The 6,368-nt window shown below is 40.2% G+C and overlaps 1 pseudogene; it reads left to right on the plus strand.

Annotated features, from left to right (window-relative positions):
* The first annotated feature begins 274 nt into the window (after window positions 1-274).
* Window positions 275-701, plus strand: LOC148093764 (large ribosomal subunit protein uL24 pseudogene; annotated as a pseudogene).
* The last annotated feature ends 5,667 nt before the right edge of the window (window positions 702-6,368 follow it).

The raw sequence follows: 6,368 nt of genomic DNA on the forward strand, positions 1-6,368 counted from the left end.
TGATATGAAAGTCCCTCTGCTTTTTACTTCTTCAGGTATTCTTTGTCTGTTCTTGGTTCTTTACTCTTACATAAATATTAGATTCAGTTTGCTAAGTTCCTTGAAAAAGCCCGTTGGCATTTTGATTGGAATTGCATTGAGATCACTCAGAAAGAACTGACGTATTTACCATATCAACATTTTCTATCCCTGAACTTCATTTTTTTACATTTTCGTGGGGCCTTTTCAGTATGTTTTCCCTTTTGTGGCCGCAGCTGAAACAGTAGCAGCCAAAATGAAATTGAATCCCTTTGTGACTTCTGACAGGAGCAAGAACCATAAAAGGCTCTTTAGTGCCCCTTGCCAAAATCACGAGATGATCAAGTCTTCTGTTTCCAAAGAACTCAGACAGAAGTATGAGTTTCTATCCATGCCCGCACAAATGGGTGATGGAGTTCAGGGTGGTCGAGGACACTACAAAGGTCAGCACACTGGCAATGTCATCCAGGTTTATAGGAAGAATGATGCCATTTACCCTGAGTGAGCAGCAGGAGGCTATGGCACAAGTGTCCAAGCAGCATTCACCCCAGCAAGTCGGTTATCACTAAATTAATACTAGACAAAGACTGCAAAGGATCCTTGAGCCCAAAGCCAACTCTTGTCAAGAGAAAATAAAGAGGGAAAACAGAGGGAAAAAAACAATTGAGAAAATGCAGAAATAAAGTAATCTTATATACACCTTTAATGAAAAACTGCTAAAATGAAAAAATAAAATGTTTCAATGCCTTTTAATTTTTCTCTAAAAACTGTTTTTGTTAGATTTATTCCTACATATTTTATGCTTTTGGTGATATTATAAACAATGTATTTTTACATTTTCTAAATTTATCACTGTTGCATAGAAATTCAATTGCTTTTTAATTCTTTAAATTGAGAAAATTTACAGATCATAAAATCACCCTCTTAAAGTGTTCAATTCAGTATATTCACAAAGTTCTGAATCCACTACCACTATCTAATTCCAGAGTACTTTCATCACCCCTCCAAAAAACCGATAGCCATTGGTAGTCAATCTCTAATCCTCCCTCCCCTGGCAACAACTAATTTACTTTCTATCTCTATAGATTTGTCAATTCAGGACATGTCATATAGATAGGATTATACACTATGTAGCCTCTTATGACTGGCTTCTTGGACTTAGCATTATATTTTTAAGTTTCACCTATGTTGTAGCATGTATCAGTACATCATTCCTTTTTATGGCTGAATAATATTCCATTGTATGACTATCTCATTTTGTTTACTCATCAGTTGATGCACCTTTGGGTTGTTTCTACTTTTTAGCTATTATGAACCTTCATGTACTAATTTCTGTATGGATATATGTTTTCAATGCTCCTGGGTATACACCTAAGAGTGCAATTTCTGAGTCATGTGTAACTCCCTGTGTACCTTTTTTTTTAAAATATATCTTTATTGATTTCAGAGAGAGGAAAGGAGAGGGAGAGATAGAAACATCAATGATGAGAGAAGTATTGATCGGCTGCCTCAAGCCTGCCCTGACCAGGAATCGAATCCCGATTGCCTGGATCCTAGGTCAATGCTCAACCACTGAGCCACGCCCGGCCGGGCTCCCTGTGTAACTTTTTGAGGGAACTGTCAAAGTGTTTTCCAAAACAGTCACACCATTTTACCCTCCCACTAGCAACATATGAGGGTTCCATTTTCTTTTCTTTTCTTTTTGTTTTTGTTTTGTTTTAAATTTATCTTTATTTTTGAAAGTATTACAGATATCCCTGTTTTTTTCCCCATTGATCCCCTCCACCTCACATCTGCACCCCGCAGGCTTTCACCGCACTATTGTCTGTGCCCATGGGTTATGCATACATGCATGTAAGTTCTTTGATTAATCTCTTCCCACCCACCCCCCGACCCCAGCCTTCTCACTGAGATTCATCAGTCTGTTCCATGCTTCTATGTCTCTGGATCTACTTGGTTCCCCAGTCTATTTTGTTTATTAGATTCCACATATGAGTGAGACCATGTAAAACTGAATCAGGAAGAATCAGAAAACCTGAATAAGCCAATAACAACTGATGAAATCGAAGCAGTAATAAAAAAACCTCCCAGCAAACAAAAGCACTGGTCCCGACAGCTTCATAGGGGAGCTTTCTAATTCTTTAAGTTGTAGAGTTAGACAGTTTACTAAAAATTTTTCTTGGTTTTTGAGGTAGGCCTGTAGTACTATAAACTTTCCTCTTAGGACTGCTTTTGCTGTGTCCCATAGATTTGGGGTTGTTGTGTGTTCATTTTCATTTGTTTCCAGGAAGTTTTTGATTTCTTTCTTGATCTCATTGGTAACCCATTCATTGTTTAATAACTTGTTATTTAGCCTCCATGTGTTTGAGTGTTTTTTAGTGTTTTTACTGTAGTTGATTTCTAATTTCATGCCATTGTGATCTGAGATGCTTGATATGATTTCAATCTTCTTGAACGTGTAGAGACTTGTTTTGTGTGTTAACATGTGGTCTATCTTTGAGAATGACCCATGTGTACTTGAGAGGAATGTATATTCTGCAGCTTTGGGGTGAAATGTTCTGTAAATATCAATTAAATCCATCTAATCTAGTGTGCCATTTAGAGTCACTGTTTCTGTGTTGACTTTTTGTCTGGAAGATATACCCAGTGAAGTTAGTGAGGTGTTCAAGTCCACGACTATGACTGTATTGCTATTGATCTCTCCCTTAAAGTCCTTAAGGTTATTATCGATAAGTCCTTATTTATTGCCATTTTAATTCTTCATGACTATGTTTCTCTCTCTATTTCGTTGTATTATTACAGCAGTCCCTTTAACATTTCTTGCAATGTTTCTATTTCTACTTCTAATTACAGCAGCCCCTTTAACATTTCCTGTAATGCCGGTTTGGTGGTGATAAACTACTTTAGCCTTTTTCTGTCTGGGAAGCTCTTTATTTCACCATCTATTTTGAATGATAGCCTTGCTGGATAGAGTAGTCTTGGTTTCAGACCCTTGCTTTGCATTACCTTGAATACTTCATGCCATTCCTTTCTGGCCTGTAAAGTTTCTGATGAGAAGTCAGTTGACAGCTTCATGGGAGCTCCTTTGTAGGTAACAGATAGCTTTTCTCTTGCTGCCTTTAAGATTGTTTGTTTTGAATTTTAGGCATTTTAATTATGATGTGTCTGGGTGTGGGCCTCTTTGGGTCCTTCTTGCTTGGGAATCTCTGTGCCTCTTGAACTTGTGTGGCTTTTTCCTTCACCAGGTTACGGAAGTTTTCTGCCATTATTTCTTCAAACATGTTCTCTAACCCTTGCTTACTTTCGACCTCATCTGGCACTCCTATGATGCAAATATTGTGACATTTCAGGTTGTTCCACAGCTCTCTTAGACTGCCCTCCCATTTTTAAATTGTTTTTTCTTTTTGGATCTCTGATTGAGTGATTTTTTTCCTACCTTGTCTTCTAATTTGCTGATCTGATCCTCAGTTTCCTCTAATGTGCTGCTTATTCCTTCCAATGTATTCTTTATTTCTGCTATGTCATTCCTCATTTCTGACTGGTCATTTTTCAGTTTCCATATCTTCTTTCATGCCCTTGAGCATCCATACAATCAGTATTCTGAACTCTATATCTGATAAATTGCTTATCTCCATTTCACTTAGCTCTTTTTCTGGAGACTTCTCTTGTTCTTTCATTTGGGGCTTGTTTTTTTGGCTGCCTACTTGGGTTTGTTTCTATGTATTAGGTAGGCCTGCTAGGCCTCTCAGGCTTTTTGAAAGGTCTCTGGTGCAGATCTATGTCAGACACTGTTTGTGACTGGCTTTGAGTACCCTGTTTGGACCTATCAACAACCCACTGCCTGAGGTAGCCTCTGTTGGGGCTGGGTGCATTTGGACAGGACCAAGATGCACACCAAAGCCTGCTTTTCCAAGGCCAGGGTCCAGAAGCAGATCAGGCAGAGACTCAAAGCACTCTGAGATCTGCCTCTGCCTGCAGGCTAATTAATCTGAATCTCTTAATGAGCCTCAGGCTGTAGAAACTCCATGGGGTAGGGTGAGAGGTTTTCCAGCAGAGTGGGGCAATTGCTTCTCCCTCAGGCAAAAGCTGCTGGAAGGTAAATGTCTGCCTGCGAAAAATGTCCTCTGCAGTATAGGGGAATGACTCAGCACAGTGCCCTCTGAGCTCTATCTCCAGAGCCCACCACCCTAGATTCTCCTCACACAGCTCCAGTCCACTCTGCCCTCCCTCTTCTGGAGCCCAAGGTGAGTGGCTGCACACAAAACTTTGTGCATTAGCTCTTTAAGAGGGTTCCTGCATTTCTAGCCATTTCTCCTTGGTAGACAGAAACTCTGCTGCTTTTCACTGCCAGATGTTATGTGGGCACCTTTCTCAGTTCTGGTGCTCTTGGCTAGGAAGCCAACCCTGGGGGTTAGGCCCCAGAGTCCTCAGTGGGAACCCCTCACAGCTGAGATATCCCTCGGGACATTCAGCTGCTGCCTCTGGGAGCCCAACCAGCCCTCTTGCGCCTCCACACTTCCTACCAGTCTCTATGCAGTCTCAGTTTTTCCTCCTTGGTTATGAGGGTGCTCTCCAGCTCATCTTCAGTTGTAGTTGATTATTCACGATGGTTTTTCTATATTTCAGTTGTAATTCCAGTTTGGTCCTGGGAGAGTGTCAGTGTAGCTTCCACTCAGTCCACTGCCATCTTTAATCCTTTTGAGGGTTCCATTTTCCCACATCCCTGCCAACATTTGTTGTTGTCTGTCTTATTATAGCTGTCTTAGTGGGTGTGATATGGATCTCATTGAAGTTTTGACTTGCATTACTTTAATGACTAATGATGTCAGGCATCTTTTCTTGGGTTTATTGGCCATTTGTAGGTCTTTCAGAGCAATGTGTATTTGAACCCTTTGGATTTTATTTTTCTTGTCAAGTGGTAAGAGTTCTTTATATTATCTGGATATAAGTTCCTTATAAATGTATGATGTGCAAATATTTGTCCCCTTTTCTATGGGTGCCTTTTTACTTTCTTAAAAATGAAGCACAAAGGTTTTTAACTGTGATAAAGTTCAATTCATCTATTTTTCTTTCCTTTTGCCACTTGTGCTTTTAAATGGTGATCAGTCAGATGCATTTTCCTTAAAATCAGGTACAAGACATGGGTGTTTGTTTGATTTAAGAGCCCCATCTCTCACTGGGCCAATTATAGTACTTATCTCCCTTGACCACAGTGATGGCGTCAGGAAAGGACATCTGACCCAAGCCAGGCCTATCAGTCTTCTTAGATGGAATCTGTCAAATTGAAAATGGGAGCGAATAACCCATTCTCTCTTCTTTAATTGGAAATCTGTAAGAATTCACTAAGAAATAATAACATCCCAGGTACCCTTCAAAGTGAAGAAGCCTATTTTCAGGAACAGCAAAATATACCATTGCTCACCCCCCCCCCGGCCCGCCCCTCCCTAACCTCAGTTTTCTTGCTGAAAATATTGGAATAATTCTGACCTCATGGGTTGCTATGAATATTAAGTAAAATAATGGTTACAGCCCAACTGGTGTGGCTCAGCGGTTGAGCATCGGCCCAAGAGGTCACCGATTCTATTCTCAGTCAAGGCACTTGCCTAGGTTTCGAGCTCAATCCCCAGTAGGGGGCATGCAGGAAGCAGGCAATTGATGTTTCTCTCTCGAGGTTTCTCTCTCTCTCTCCCTTCTTCCTCTCCCTTTCCCTCTCTCTAAAAAAAAAATCAATAAAAATATATTTAAATAATGATTACAGAATTTTTATCACAAAATCTCTCTAAATACCACCTGCTGATTTTGTGGTTACTGTTATAAACAAGATTATACTACATTTGCAGCTTTGTGCCCTCCTTTCACTCACACCCATCCCCACCGCACTGCAGATCGTAGAAGAACTGACTTTCCCTCCAACTTACTAACTTAAGAAAGGAGAAAATATGATTCCCTTTATTACATATCAGGAGATATAAAATGTGCATAATTAAACATTTTTTTCGTGGCTTTGAACACTACATTTTTTGATACATAGCATCATGGATTTGCATGTGGAGACTGTCCATACACACCCAGCCAGAACCTTCCCTGTTGTACCAGGACCTCCTTCTGTGAGAGCCAAACAAAACCTGCTACCTGAGGGCCCCTGTACCGGGCAGACCTGAGTTTGAGCCCTGCCATGTCATTAGTTACAGCCATCGAGTTAGAGCAAATACCAGAGCCTTCTAAAGTCTCACTCCCTATGAAATAGGCCAACATGACCTAATTCAAATATGTTTCATGAATAAAAGCTACGCGGACTTGTTTGAACTTCCAGTAAATAGTGAGGGACATAACCAGAACATGAATATGTA

The sequence above is a fragment of the Miniopterus natalensis genome, chromosome 2, assembly GCF_054644295.1.
Source record: "Miniopterus natalensis isolate mMinNat1 chromosome 2, mMinNat1.hap1, whole genome shotgun sequence".
Classification (NCBI taxonomy): Eukaryota; Metazoa; Chordata; class Mammalia; order Chiroptera; family Miniopteridae; genus Miniopterus; species Miniopterus natalensis.